Here is a 16,869-nt window from a genome sequence, read left to right as displayed (position 1 = left end):
TCAGAAGGTGTGTTCTGAGGCAGATGTTCCTGCTAATGAGGATTGGGCTGTGGTCCATCAAATTGTGTCCCTCCTTGCTACCACAGTGAAATTTTGAGATTTGCCCATCAGATTCCAGTTGCTGCTCATTTGGGTATTCGGAAGACTCAAGCTAGGGTAATGGTGCATGTTTACTGGCCGAAGCTGCACAGGGAGGTGGTTGACTTCTGTGAGACATGTCACACATGTCAGATGGTTGGGAAGCCACAGCCTTTGATTAAGTCATCCCCATTAATAACGATACCTGCATTTGATGGGTTAGGGGGAGACGGTGGCGTAGTAGTAATGTCACTGGACTAGCAATCCAGAGGCCCAGGCTAATGCCCCGGGGACATTGGTTCAAATCCCACCATGGTAGCTGGTGGAATTTAAATTCAATTAATTAATAAATGTAATTAATTTAAAAATCTGGAATTGAAAGCTATAATAGTAATAGTGCCATGAAACTATCATCAATTGTCATAAAAACCCATCTGCTTTACTAATGTCCTTTAGCGAAAGAAAGCTGCTGTATTTACCTGATCTGGCCTACATGTGGCTCCTGACCCACAGCAATGTGGTTGACTCTTAACTGCCCTCTGAAATGGCTGAGCAAGCCACTCAGTTCAAAGGCAACTTGGGATGGGCAACAAATACTGGCCTGCCAGCGACACTCACATCCCATGAAAACATTAAAAAAATGTAGGGTTCTTCTGGATTGTGTTGGACCCTTATCTTTTAGAATTAGAACATTACAGCACAGTACAGGCCCTTCGGCCCTCGATGTTGCGCCGACCTGTGAAACCATCTGACCTACACTATTCCATTTTCATCCATATGTCTATCCAATGACCACTTAAATGCCCTTAAAGTTGGCGAGTCTACTACTGTTGCAGGCAGGGCGTTCCATGCCCCTACTACTCTCTGAGTAAAGAAACTACCTCTAACATCTGTCCTATATCTATCACCCCTCAACTTAAAGCTATGTCCCCTTGTGTTTGCCATCACCATCCGAGGAAAAAGTCTCTCACTATCCACCCTATCTAACCCTCTGATTATCTTATATGTCTCTATTAAGTCACCTCTCCTCCTCCTTCTCTCCAACGAAAACAACCTCAAATCCCTCAGCCTTTCCTCGTAAGACCTTCCCTCCATACCAGGCAACATCCTAGTAAATCTCCTCTGCACCCTTTCCGAAGCTTCCACATCCTTCCTATAATGCGGTGACCAGAACTGCACGCAATACTCCAGGTGCGGTCTCACCAGAGTTTTGTACAGCTGCAGCATGACCTCGTGGCTCCGAAACTCGATCCCCCCACTAATAAAAGCTAACACACCATATGCCTTCTTAACAGCCCTATTAACCTGGGTAGCAACTTTCAGGGATTTATGTACCTGGACACCAAGATCTCTCTGTTCATCTACACTACCAAGAATCTTCCCATTAGCCCAGTACTCTGCATTCTTGTTACTCCTTCCAAAGTGAATCACCTCACACTTTTCCGCATTAAACTCCATTTGCCATCTCTCAGCCCAGCTCTGCAGCCTATCTATGTCCCTCTGTACCCTACAACATCCTTCGGCACTATCCACAACTCCACCGACCTTCCTGTCATCCGCAAATTTACTAACCCACCCTTCTACACCCTCTTCCAGGTCATTTATAAAAATGACAAACAGCAGTGGCCCCAAAACAGATCCTTGCGGTACACCACTAGTAACTAAACTCCAGGATGAACATTTGCCATCAACCACCACCCTCTGTCTTCTTTCAGCTAGCCAATTTCTGATCCAAAGCTCTAAATCACCTTCAACCCCATACTTCCGTATTTTCTGCAATAGCCTACCATGGGGAACCTTATCAAACGCCTTACTGAAATCCATATACACCACATCCACTGCTTTACCCTCATCCACCTGTTTGGTCACCTTCTCGAAAAACTCAATAAGGTTTGTGAGGCACGACCTACCCTTCACAAAACCGTGCTGACTATCGCTAATGAACTTATTCTTTTCAAGATGATTATAAATCCTATCTCTTATAACCTTTTCCAACATTTTACCCACAACCGAAGTAAGGCTCACAGGTCTATAATTACCAGGGCTGTCTCTACTCCCCTTCTTGAACAAGGGGACAACATTTGCTATCCTCCAATCTTCCGGCACTATTCCTGTCGACAATGACGACATAAAGATCAAGGACAAAGGCTCTGCAATCTCCTCCCTGGCTTCCCAGAGAATCCTAGGATAAATCCCATCTGGCCCAGGGGACTTATCTATTTTCACACTTTCCAAAATTGCTAACACCTCCTCCTTGTGAACCTCAATCCCATCTAGCCTAGTAGTCTGAATCTCAGTATTCTCCTCGACAACATTTTCTTTCTCTACTGTAAATACTGACGACAAATATTCATTTAACGCTTCCCCTATCTCCTCTGATTCCACACACAACTTCCCACTACTATCCTTGATTGGCCCTAATCTAACTCTAGTCATTCTTTTATTCCTGATATACCTATAGAAAGCCTTAGGGTTTTCCTTGATCCTATCCGCCAATGACTTCTCGTGTCCTCTCCTTGCTCTTCTTAGCTCTCCCTTTAGATCCTTCCTGGCTAGCTTGTAACTCTCTTAATCTATGATTAAGTTAGGTCACAGGTATCTCCTAACCATCATGGATTTGTCCACTCGATTTCTAGAGGCAGTACCATTGAAGAATATCGCAGCCAAAGTTGTGATTGAGGAGTTGGCCCAGTTTTTCACTCAGTATGGGTTTCCAAAAGAAATTCAGTCTGACCAGGGGTCAAATTTCATGTCAGGTGTATTTCAGGAGGCCATGTGTAATTTAATAATGAAGCAGCTCAAGTCATCTGCTTATCACCTGCAGTCCCAAGTTGCTTTGGAGAGATATCACCAAACCCTAAAGAGCATGATTAGGGCCTATTGTTTTGAGTATTACCAGGATTGGGATAAAGGGACATTATTTTTGTTATTTGCAACTAGGGTCTACTGGTTTCAATCCCTTCGAATTGATCTATGGGCATGAGGTTAGAGGTCCCCTTAAACGCATTAAGGAGAGATCTTTGGCACAGCAGAAGGAAACTACCCTCCTAGATTATGTGTCAGGGTTCTGAGAAAGGCTCTCAAACATTTGTGCAATGGCCAGAGAACATCTCAAGGCCTCTCAGCAGGTGATGAAAGCACAAGTAGATCGAATGGCTAAGGCATGTAGTTTTCAACCTGGGGATAAGGTGCTAGTCTTGCAGCCTTTGCCTGGTGAACGACTGAAAGCTAGGTTTAGTGGACCATACTGTATCAAAAGGAAACTCAGTAATGTGAATTATGTAGTTCGTACCCGAGAAAGACCAAAGAGACACAGGGTGTGTCATGTGAATTTGTTGAAGAGGTACTAGAGAGCATAGTCATCCAGTAGGTGTAGCACAGTTGGTAGAGAATGTAGATGCTGATACTGGTGCAGATGATGAACCAGATGCTGAGTCTGAGACTGAGAATTCTCAGATTGAGCCTCCTGCAGTGAAGCTGGCGAACGCAGAGGTGTTGGAGGGTCTAGAGGAGGTACTACAACATCTACCTGAACAACAGAGGAAAGACATAGCTGACCTATTGAGGGAATATAAGCCTGTATGCGCAGATAAGCCAGGTCATACTTCTCCAGCTATTCATGAGGTTGATGTAGGGGAAGCTAAACCAATTAAACAAAACCCCTACAGACTCAATCCCAGCAAATTGGCCAAAGTCAGGGAGGAGGTTCAATTAATGTTAAATAATGATATAATTGAACCCAAAGTAGTTGGAGTTCTCCTGTCATTTTGGTACCAAAACCAGATAGTTGTCAAAAATTCTGCATTGATTGCTGAAAGGTTAATGCAGTAACTAAGATGGACTCCCATCTGATCCCAAGGCTCAAGGATTGTATTGACTGGGTGGGGAACTCAACCTTTGTTACTAAGATTGATTTATTTAAAGAATATTGGCAAGTCCCCTTGACCAACCAAGCCAAAGAAATTTCTGCTTTTGTGACACCAGATGGCCTGTTCCCATGCAAAGTCATGCCATTTGGTATGAAAATTGCACTGGCTACATTTCAAAGATTAACCAAGTAAGTGATTGCCGAGTTGAGTAATTGTGTTGTGTAGATCAATGACCTTTTGGTGTACAACGACACTTGGAGTAATCATGTCAGACATTTGAGAGCTCTCGTTGACAGGCTAGCCAAAGCTAACCTTGTCATAAACCTGGAAAAGAATGAGTTCGTCAAGGCCAGGGTCGCTTATTTAGGACATATTGCGGTTCAAGGTCAACTGTTACCATTAGGGGGTAAGGTTCAGGCAATAATAGGCTTTCCTGCACCCAAGACCAACAGTCAGGGGAAATACTAGTCTATACAGACCACAACCCACTTGTGTTTCTAGAAAAGTTCAGAACAAAGAACCTCAGGCTGTCTCGCTGGAGTTTGGTGTTACAGCCATTTCACTAAAAATTGTGCACTTTGCATGCAAAAACAATGTAATTGCTGATGCTCTGTCCAGAGTTTCAAGAAGGGGTGTAAAACAGAAGGAAATCTCTGAGTTATGATAATTCTATGATGCTTGAATCCTGCTAATCCGAACTGCTGCATTTACTTGATTCTATTATTGGTCAAGCCTTTATGATATTGTAAATGTGATATGTATAATTGTGAAATATGAAAATGTTACCTCTACAATATGTACTCAACTATTTGTTAAAATGTTTATGATGTTAAGAACTTAGTGCATTTCTGAACAGTTGTAAAGAAACCCTTATTATGATAAAGCTATCTTTTTCCCACAAGGGGGAAGTATGATGAGTCCATGGTTCGCGAGACCAGTGCAGGAGTGTGTGCAGACTGTTGTTGGAATAGATGACTTGTTGAATTTTGTTAGGTGCACAGACTCTGGTTTCGAAGGTTGTTTTTTTTGACACAGACCCTAACTTAAAAGTGAAACTAAAAACTGGGAAACTGAAACTGGTTGGAACCAGATAAGACGGAGTCATTTGAATAGCGGCATGTGAGCTATCCAAGCTCAGATTTCAAGATTGCAGAGTTCAAGCAGGCAGCAGGTGTTTTGGCAAACAAGCTGCCGAGGGAAAAAGCAGATTCTGGGAGCTGGCCATTGGCAAATATGAGTTGTGGCAACTGCTTTACGTGACTTAAAGAAATACTGGTGGAACCACGCCATCAAGACAGTCATGAGCAAGGCCAAGGATGTTTGAGAGGTGACAAGACCAAAACATTGAATGGAAGACTGCAACACTTGCTATCGAAGAGAAGGCATTACATTCAGTGTCTGCATCTTGGAGGACAGGTGCTGAAAATCTACCTGAAAAAGTTCAGAGTTTTGAAGAATTTTGTGACTGTAATTGGTGCCATCTTTGCTGAGAGGACTGCCCAGTAAATCTGTGAGGTCTATCTTTGTTGCATCTGATAATTAACATGGAATCTTTAAACTATATACATTGACAGTAGCAACATTTAATAGGCATCTGGACAGGTACTTGAATGAGAAAGGCACAGAGGGATATGGAATTAATGCAGGCAGGTGGGATTAGTATAGATAGGCATTATGGTCAGCATGGACGTGGTGGGCCGAAGGGCCTGTTTCTATGCTGTATGACTCTATGCCCGTGATTTGTCAGTTATTTCATGTTTAATTTATGTTGATTTTGGTTTGATTGCTGGAGTAAATTTATTCAAGTGAAATCTTGTCCATTTGTTTATTCTTTTGGGGTTGGTGGGTAAATTTGATTCTTCTGGTTTCTTGATCTCCAAGGGGATCACAACATGTCACAAACATTACTTTCTCTCCAGCCCCCTCCACAAATCTCCATCTCAACAGACAACACTCAAACTCACTCTCATCCTATTGTCCTTTCGCACCCATTCCTCAAATGTTCAACCCCCCATTCTCAGCAAGCAGTTCACTTTTCACACTCCTAACTCTCTGCCTTTTGTCATTGTAGGCAAAGAGAAACCACAACTCTAAGGAGCGGCAGAAAACCGTCAGTGGACCTGCAGCTAAGGCCACGCTGACCATGATGGAGGAGGAAGCCCTGGAAATTGTAGAGTGGTACCAGTTACAGGCCGTTGTCAATGGAGAGATGAGGGTCGGCCAGAGACCTGGTAATAGCATTCAATATCACACTGCCACCTGGCACTTAACTGTCACTCATGTAGAATTGATGTCACCAATACATTAAATGTCACGAGCTGCACTCCACTAACTTGGAACCCAGTGTCACCAACTTTCAGCACTAACTCATGTCTTTCATCTCCCATAAGTGCATTAACGGTGCCAATGGAGGAAATGAGGGAGGAGCCCGAGGAGTCTTCAGAGGAGGACCAGCACTCTGAGGATGCACTGTTACATGACTCCTGCATACCTCCACCAGCAGAGATACACAGACCTCGGTGGATCCAGCATCTTAAATCGATAGGGTAGCACCTGGTAAGGAGCACATCACATGTGAGCAGGAGTAGGTGTTGGAGACAGGGACAGCAGTGGAGAGTCCCTGTCGGATGGCGCAGGACACCTCAAGCTCTGCTCAGCTGGACACAGATGCTGAGCCTCAGGAATCATACTCTAAAGGGGAGGCAGTGGCGTAGTGGTATTGTCACTGGATCAGTGACACAGAGTATTGCTCTGGGGACATGGGTTTGAATCCCACCACAGTAGAAAGTGGAATTTGAATTCAATTTATAGATCTGGAATTAAAAAGCTAGTCTAATGATGGCCATGAAATGATTGTTGTAAAAATCTGGTTCACTAATGTCCTTTCGGGTCAGAAATCTGCTGTCCTTACCTCGTCTGGCCTACATGTGAGTCCAAACCCACGGCAATGTGGTTGACTTTATAGGCCCTCTGAAATGGCCTAGCAAGCCATTCAGTCATATCTAACCGCGACAAAGTCAATAAGGAATGAAACAGGATGGACCACTCGGTATCGACCTAGGCACGGGAAACTACAATGGCAAAGACAAACCCAGTCCTGTCGACCCTGTAAAGTCCTCCTTATGAACATCTGGGGGCTTGTGCCAAAGTTGGGAGAGTTGTCCCACAGACTAGTCAAGTAACAGCCTGACATAGTCATATTCACCGAATCACAACGTACAATGTCCCAGACACTGCCATCACCATCCCCGGGTATGTCCTGTCCCATTGGCAGGACAGACCCAGAAGAGGTGTTGGCACAGTGCTATACAGTTGGGAGGGAGTTGCCCTGGGAGTCCTCAACATCAACTTCAGACCTCATGAAGTCTCATGGCATCAGATCAAACATGGGCAAGGAAACCTCCCGCTGATTACAGCCCGCTCCGCCCCTCTGCCTCAGCTGATGAATCAGTACTCCTCCATGTTGAACAGCACTTGGAGAAAGCACTGAGGGTGGCAAGGGCGCAGAATGTACTCTGAGTGGGAGACTTCAGTGTCCTTCACCAAGAGTGCCTCGGTAGAACCACTACTGACCGAGCTGGTTGAGTCCTAAAGGACATAGCTGCAAGACTGGGTCTGCGGCAGGTGATGAGGGAACCAACAAGAGGGAAAAATATACTTGACCTCGTCCTCACCAATCTGCCTGCCGCAGATGCATCTGTCCATGACAGTATTGGTAGGAGTGACCATCACACAGCCCTTGTGGAGACAAAGTCCCATTTTCACATTGAGGATACCTTCCATCGTGTTGTGTGGCACTACCACCGTGCGAAATGGGATAAATTTCGACCAGATCTAGCAATGCAAAACTGGGCATCATTTAAGTGTTGTAAGCCATCAGCAGCGGCAGAATTGTACTCAACCACAATCTGTAACCTCATGGCCCGGCATATCCCCCCCTCTACCATTCCCATCAAGCCGGGATATCAACCTTGGTTCACTGTTGAGTGCAGGAAGGCATGCCAGGACCGGCACCAGGCATACCTCAAAATGAGGTGTCAACCTGGTGAAGCTATAACACAGGACTACTTGTGTGCCAAACAGCGTAAGCAGCTCGCGATAGACAGAGCTAAGCGATCCCACAATCAACGGATCAGATCTAAGCTCTGCAGTCCTGCCACATCCAGTTGTGAATGGTGGTGGACAATTAAACAACTAATTGAAGGAGGTGGCTCCACAAATATCCCCATCCTCAATGATGGGGGAGCCCAACACATCAGTGCGGAAGATAAGGCTGAAGCATTTGCAACATACTTCAGCCAGATGTGCCAAGTGGATAATCCATCTTGGCCTCCTCCTGAAGTCCCCAGCATCACAGATGCCAGTCTTCAGCCAATTCGATTCACTCCGCATGATATCAAGAAATGACTGAAGGCACTAGAAACTGCAAAGGCTATGGGCCCTGACAACATTCTGGCAATAGTACTGAAGACCTGTGCTCCAGAACTAGCTGCGCCCCTAGCCAAGCTGTTCCAGTACAGCTACAACACTGGCATCTGCCCAGCAATGTGGAAAATTGCCCAGGTATGTCCTGTACACAAAAAGCAGGACAAGTCCAACCCGGCCAATTACCGCCCCATCAGTCTACTCTCAGACATCAATAAAGTGATGGAAGGTGTCATCAACAGTGCTATCAAGCAGCACTTTCTTAGCAATAACCTGCTCAATGACGCTCAGTTTGTGTTCCGTCAGGGCCACTCAGCTCCTGACCTCATTACAACCTTGGTTAAAACATGGACAGAAGAGCTGAACGCAAGAGGTGAGGTGAGAGCAACTGCCCTTGACATCAAGGCAGCATTTGACTGAGTATGGCATCAAGGAGCCCCAGCAAAACTGGAGTCAATGGGAATCAGGGGGAAAAATCTGCTGGTTGGAGTCATACCTCGCGCAAAGGAAGATGGTTGTGGTTGTTGGAGGTCTATCATCTCAACTCCAGGACATCACTGCAGGAGGTCCTCAGGGTAGTGTCCTCGGCCCAACCATCTTCAGCTGCTTCATCAATGACCTTCCTTCAATCATAAGGTCAGAAGTGGGGATGTTCGCTGATGATTGCACGATGCTCAGCACCATTCGCGACTCCTCAAAATACTGAAGCAGTCCATGTAAAAATGCAGCAAGACCTGGACAATATCCAGGCTTGGGCTGATAAGTGACAAGTAACATTCGTGCCACACAAGTGCCAGGCAATGACCATCTCCAACAAGAGAGAAACTAACCATCTCCCCTTGACATTCAATGGCATTATGATTGCTGAATCCCCCACTATCAACATACTAGGAGTTACCATTGACCAGAAACTGAACTGGAGTCGCCATATAAATACTGTGGTCACAAAAGCAGGTCAGAGGCTAGGAATCCTGAGGTGAGTAACTCACCTCCTGATTCCCCAAAGCCTGTCCACTATCTGCAAGGCACAAGTCATGGGTGTGATGGAATACTCTCCACTTGCCTGGATGAGGGCAGCTCCAACAACACTGAAGAAGCTCAACACCATCCAGGACAAAGCAGCCCGCTTGACTCTCACCCCATTCACAACCATTCACGCCCTCCACCAGCAGTGCACAGTGGCAGCAGTGTGTACAATCTACAAGATGCACTGCAGCAATGCACCAAGGCTCCTTATACAGCACCTTCCAAACCTGCAACCTCTACCACCTAGAAGGACAAGGGCAGCAGATGCATGGGATCACCACCACCTGCAAGTTCCCCTCCAAGCCACACACCATCCTGACTTGGAACTATATCACTGTTCCTTCACTGTTGCTGGGTCAAAATCCTGGAACTCCCTTCCTAATAGCACTGTTGGTGTGCCTAACCCACATGGACTGCAACAGTTCAAGAAGGCAGCTCACCACCACCTTCTCAAGGACAATTAGGAATGGGCAATAAATGCTGGCCTAGTCATAGACGCCCACATCCCAGGAACAAATTTTAAAAAATTACAATCATATTTGGTTTGTCAGATTCAAATTGTCTTACACTAACCAATTCCCTATCTCAGCCTATATATGTTACCTCCAATTCCATGTGCTTTTATTTTTGTTAACAGTCTGTTATCTGGAACCTTGTTGAATGCCTTGGCAATTTACAATCCAAGGTGACAATTCTTGAATCGAGAGAGTTTTGGAAGATCGTGAATAACACATCAATAATTTCTTCAATTACTTCTTTTAATACCCTGGTATACAAACCATTGGACCTGAGATTTGTCTATCTTTTATCTCAGTTTCTCTGTCACCATTCTTTTATAATTAAATTGAATCTAATTAGTTCCTCCCCGTGATATATTTTAAGTTTACCTTGAATCTGGTATTTTAACCTCATCCTCTATTGTGAAGGCCAATACAAAAAACTCTTTAGTAAGTCTGCCATTTCCTGATTTTCAATTACAATTCCATATGTGTCTGTCATTAAGGGGCCCAAATTACTCTAGCCATCTTCTTTCTCATATATTCGTAAAAATCTTTAATGTTGTCCTTGCTATCCCTCGCAAGCTTTTTCTTGTATTCCATTTTCGCAGGTCTTACTACTTACTTTGTATCCCTTTGCTGTTCTTTAAACCTTTCCCAATCCACAGGTTCTCTACTGCTCTTAGCTTTGTATAAGTCCTCTCTTTTAGCTTTATAATATGTCTCACCTCCCTGTTGACCAAGGTTGTTTGATTACACAAGTGGAGCTCCTTCCTTTCAGGGTATGTACAGATCTTGTATACTACCAAATATTCTTTGAACACCTCCCACTGTTCATCTGTAGTTTTATCCATTGTTAGTTCTGCTCTGTCTGTTGTGGTCAGTTCCTGCTCATCATTCCAAAATCAGCTATACCTAAATTTAAAACTTTGATTCCTGACTCACCCTTCTCATTCTTAAACCCTTAAACTCAAATTCTATCATTTTATGGTCACTGTTAGCCAGGTGTTTCCTTACCATGAGATTATGGACTGATTCAGGCTCATTAATTACTATTAAATCTAGGATGGCCTGTTCTCTGATTAGCTCAAGAACTAATGTTCCTGAAAACTGTCTCTAATACACTCAAAAAATTTGCCATGAGATGTTCTGCTTCTCCCAGTCTATATGAAAACTGAAATCTCCCATTATAACTATTCTGTTTGGCAACAAGCTTCTCTGATCTCTGCATTTAAGTATCCTGCTACTCTATCACTGCTATTCTGATTTCTAAAAACAACATTCACTGAAGTCTTGCCTCATTTTCTCTTCCTCAATTTTACTCATGGCGTTTCTACTGCCTACTCACCTTTATTGATGATCCCTGCTTTTAATGCTGTAGTTGTATTCCTTGTTAACATTGTTATTCCTCCTCCTTTTTCAATTTCACTTTCTAAAGAGCTTAAAACCTAGAATATATCTCTCCCAGTCACACCGTTTGTAGCCAGGTCTCAGTGATGACCACTGCATTATACCTTTTTAGCTGAATTTGCACTTCTAATTCACTTGTTTTATTTCTTAAGCTACCTGCATTAGTGTACGGAACATTTAATTTGGCAATCGACACTGTCCTGCCATTCTACCCTGATGTTGTTTTAATGCATACTAAATTATCAAATTCCTTATTTTTTTATCACCTCTGCTATAGTTTGTTATTATTTCCTACATTTACTTCTGAACCTTAATTATTTATATCATGGTTGACACTATTGATGACCTGGACTTCACACTCCTTTTATTAATATTTCGGCTATTTTTATTTTTGTTTGAGCCCTTCTCCCCTTTATTGGTTTAAAATCCATTCTACAGCCCTATTTATCCTTTCAGCTAGGACTTGGACTTGACCTGGTTCACATGAAGTCTGCAGGAAAGGGAGAAAGGGTGACAGACAGAAAAAGAGAAAGAAAGAAAATGAAATGAAAGAAAGTTAATTGCATTTATGTAGCACCATTCCTGATGATATCCAAAGCGTGCTAAAGCCAATGAAGTACTTTTGAAATGTAGTCACTGTTGTAATACAGGAAATGTGGCAGCCAATCTGAGACAAACAAAAGTCCCACCAACAACAAGGTGCTAATGACCAGATAATTTGCTTTTAAGTATGGCTTGCGAGATAAATATTGGCCAGGACACAGAGATCAAAACTCCTCTTCTCCAAATAGTGCTGTGGGATCTTCTACGTCCACCTGACAGGGCAGACGGCAGTTTAACGTCTCAACTGAAAGACAACACCTCCACTACTGCAGCATTTCCTCAGTATTGCAATGGAGTGTCAGTCCAGATTATGTGCTCAAGACTCTGGTGTGGGATTTAAACCCACAACATTCGGATTCAGAGGCGACAGTGCTACCACTGAGATAGACAGATCTCCAAGACTTGACGGCTTCCACCTGAGAGTATGAAAAGAAATAAATGGTGAAATTAAAAATGCATTGGTCAGAATTTTTCAAAGCTCTCTGGATTCAGAAATTATGCCTTTAGATTGGAAAATTGCAAATGTTATTCCATTATTTGAGGGAAGGGAGAGAGAAATCAGGCAACTACAGATCCATCAATTCAACATCAGTTGTGGGGAAGCTACTGAAACCTTTCATTGGAGACAGAGGCCGGAATATTACACGCCCCTGGAATAATGGAACAACATTTGCAATTTTCCGCTTTGGATTTTTCAAAAACTGGATATTTTTAGTAACAGATCATTCCTTTACAGTTCTGTTTTCTCAAGTAATAAATAATTATGTTTCACAGCTAGACATTATTAAAAATTAATTTACACAGTGAAATACTTCCTTTGTAAACCATGTTGGAAATTGTAGTGCATGTATCCTCTGTGAGAATATTGATACAGACCTGCAGTGTGTAAGATCAACATTTATGTAGAAATCCCTGAAATGTGGAACACCTGAGAGTCTCTCATCCAAAAGCCGATGGAGAAAGGTGATACACAAATATACTAAAGGCTTAAAAATCTGACTCATCTGTGCAGCTTATTTTTTTCTCTTTTGCTAATATTGCTCCGAATGCCCTTGTTTTAATTAAATGAATTTATTTCTATTATAACATCTAAATTAATACAAGACACTAAAATTCAGTGAATTAAGCAGATTATATAGTAAAATTTGTTCACATTGATCAGGTGAGCATGCTATAAATGAATATTTATTTATTTGAAAATATTTTAACAGAGTATCCCAGTGAAATGACACATTTCATTTGCTTTATTGACCAAAATAATTTAAACATTTTGGACAGAAGGGTTATTTTCGACTTTGTAATGACTGTGGTAGGAACTAACTTGGGCACAAAAATAAACTGAGAAAACCCTTCTCATAATCCCTCATTGAAAGGATGCTGCAGCAACTTTAATAATAAATTAAGTTGTTAGTATTAGATTTGAGGTCAAGTCCTAGAAGAGGTCAGAACTCACAAACATCTGGTCCCGCAGTTGTGATAAGAGTTTTGTTTTTTAAAAAACTGGGAGGTCTGTGTGCCTTTAAGACCTGTTGCTATTTTCTGTGAACAGTGACTGAATGTTGACATTTGGTATTTGGAGTGCAGGCTGTAAACTTGTAGCCAAGCAACCAGAAACTTTTATGACTATCATGTGACTTCTATTTAAAAAAACTGTTGGTTTCACTTTGACACTGAAAGAGTTACTGCTAGAAAGTGGCCAGGAATACAGCCCAGAAAATTCTCTCTCTTGAAAATTAATTCCTGTCTCAAAGAGGAAGAGACCCAGATAAAAGAGGAATTGCTACACTCTGTGGAGAAACACTGTTTTGGAGAAAGAAAGCCTGTGTTTCGGGTGGGGCAAGTTGCTGTTGCCTCAATTCAAGAATTCCTGTCTTAAGAGTGAGTTCTGTAATTGCTGTGCTCTGTGGAGAAGGCTCCTTTACTAAGATATGTCCTGTTGACTTTTGTGTCTTTGGAAGTTCCTGAACTTTCAAGAAAGTTTCTACTGTTAGACTGCCACTTTAAAATTTAAATAACCCTGTTGCTATAACCTGTTGCTGAAAGATCTGTGTAACGCCTGCTGCAGATGAACTACCTTGAACACCTACCCATCATAACCTGTTCATTAATTTCTCCTGAAGAGACATCAAATAGCATCTGACTATTCGACTCTGGGACACCTCACCGATCCAGGAAATACTACCAGAAGTTACAACCCAGTTATTTATTTATTCCTAAGAAACTCTTGTAAAGTCAAGGGCAGGAATTTTATGCCCCCCAAAGAGTGGGATGGTGGTGGGGGGATGGGGGGCGTAAAATGGAGTGAGAGGCTTTGGGGCCCTTCCCTACCTGCTCCGCCACCATTTTACGTGGGGCGACAGGAAACGGCCCACCCGCCCCAAGCCAATCAAGGCCCTTAAGTGGTCAACTGACGGCGGCCACTTAAGGGCCTCTGCCCGCCGCCACAGCGATTTTACCCTTGGCCTGTCAGGCGGCCCAGGTCTGAGGAAAGCCTCCTGACAAAAGCAGGCGGCTTTCTGACAGCCTGGGAAGGGGCCTACCTGGGACCGTCCCCAATGCCCCAACCACCCCGAACATCCAGCAGGCCCCTCCCCACCCCGCTATTTATTTATTTTTATTTATTTAGAGATGCAGCACTGAAACAGGCCCTTCGGCCCACCGAGTCTGTGCCGACCAAGAACCACCCATTTATACTAACCCTACAGTAATCCCATATTCCCTACCACCTAATTTACAATGACCAATTTACCCATCACCTGCAAGTCTTTGGCAGTGGGAGGAAACCGGAGCACCCGGCGAAAACCCACGCGGTCACAGGGAGAGCTTGCAAACTCCGCACAGGCAGTACCCAGAATTGAACCCGGGTCCCTGGAGCTGTGAGGCTGCGGTGCTAACCACTGCGCTGCCCCCATTGACCACACTTGCCTCGCCAGGGCCTAATTGATCACCCCCGGGGCTGTCCTTTCTCTTCTTCATGAAGCTGGGTTATAGTCCCAGCAGTAGTCATCGCTCCCAGTGGCGCTGCTGGGACTAAGCGCTGCCGGCCCGCTGATTGGCCAGCAGCTCCATTAGGCGGGACTTCCTGCCTCAATGAGGTGGAAGTCCTGCCTCAGACCTTAAGGGCCTGGGGATCATAAAATCCAGACTGGATCCCCAGGCCAGGCGGAGGCGGGATCGCCACCGACTTCTCGGTCAGTGGATGGCTCCTGTCTGACGAAGGTAAAATTCAGCCCAATATTTCCATTTTCTCCAGTTAACTGGTGGTAATTGAATGTGCATGAGGGTTAGGAAGATTAAGGAGTTATAAAATCTTTTCACAAATACAGATTTATCTCATTATTGTTTAAAACTTGGTTTATTAATAAATAGTTAATTTTGTTGCTGTTTAAAGATATTTGGTTTGGCTTGCTTTATTCTGGGGAAAATAAAGTGATTAATTTGGCTATTTTTCAGGTAGGTGGGAAACTTTATTAATATGCTGTGACCTGTGGAGTAGTGGGACTGAATTAACAGTGCATTACTCCCAACTTGGTTGTAACAAGGTAGAGAGGTGTGCATTGGTACAATGGCATATAGTCACTTAACATATATTTGTTAAAGAAAGTATATATTCAACATTTATCACAAAAATAGAAATCTTGCACATAAAATTAGTCATAACCCTAAAACTAGTCGACTAAATCAGACAAGTAATCCTAAATATAGTTTTAATGCTTCACTAAGCCTAATCATACTAAAGCTCAGACTAAGTCGAATCATAGGTAAACATTAATGAAAAAGTGAAGACTGAGCAAGGATCTTTGACTGTAGCAATTGAGAAGATTATCCTGTTGAATTGAGGACATCTGCTCCTCGTTATGTAGAGCAGACTACGCACCATGCACAGAAATAAATGCATTATTTTTTCTTATATTCATATGCCATGCATGTACTTTCACGGATATGCACATATATTTTGTACTCTCCATGCATATGTCCACATATATCTGTGCACCTATTTAAAGTATTGAATGTTTTGAATGGAGGTAATGATAGAAAAAAACACTGTACTTAGAGGACTGAAGTATTGCATATTACATATCCTTCCATTCAACATAATCTTTATAATGCTGTATGTGTAGACTGCAAAATAATTCTGCATTTAATATGGATTTTTCCCAAAAAGACATTGGCATTTCAATTATTTTTTCAATATTTCCATTTTTTATATATATAAGCATACAATCTCAGTATGGCGTTAAATAAATGAGTTTATATATTTGTTTCCATTTCAATTTTGAATATTAGAAATTTCAATTGCTTAAAGAATGGCGATGAACATTTTTATAAAAGCACTTTAAGTGATTCAATTAGTTCAGCTCTTTTAAAAAATTATTTTATATATCTCTAGGTTCTTCTAACCGACATTCAGGATTAGTTGTTTCCTAATTCAGTAGTGTCTAACTGGCACTTTTATAGTCACATTCCTCACTTTTGATTTTTATATTGCTTCTCTTCAGTTCTAAATTTACTTTAAGTAAATCAATAAAATGCAATGGCAAAAGTGTAACAGCAGAAGTATTTTTTATTTGTTTATGGGACGTGAGTGTCGCTGGCAATGCCAACATTTGTTGCCCATCCCTAACTGCCTTTGAGAAGGTGGTTGTGACCCGCCATCTTGAACCGCTACAGTCCATGTGGTGCAGGAATGCCCATGGTGCTGTTATGCAGGGAGTTCTAGAATTTTGACCCAGTGACAGTGAAGGAACGGCGATTTAGTTCCAAGTCAGGATGGTGTGTGGCTTGAAGGGAAACTTCAAGCTGGTGATGTTCTTAAGCATCTGCTGCCCTTGTTCTTCTAGGTGATAGAGGTTGATGGTTTCGAAGGGGCTGTTGAAGGAGCCTTGGAGAGTTATTGCAGTGCATCTTGTAGATGGTACACACTGCCACCACTGTGCACTGATGATGGTGGGAGTGAATGT

This window comes from Heterodontus francisci, chromosome 18 (assembly GCF_036365525.1).
Source record: "Heterodontus francisci isolate sHetFra1 chromosome 18, sHetFra1.hap1, whole genome shotgun sequence".
NCBI classification, from domain to species: Eukaryota; Metazoa; Chordata; class Chondrichthyes; order Heterodontiformes; family Heterodontidae; genus Heterodontus; species Heterodontus francisci.
This window is presented reverse-complemented; position numbering follows the sequence as displayed.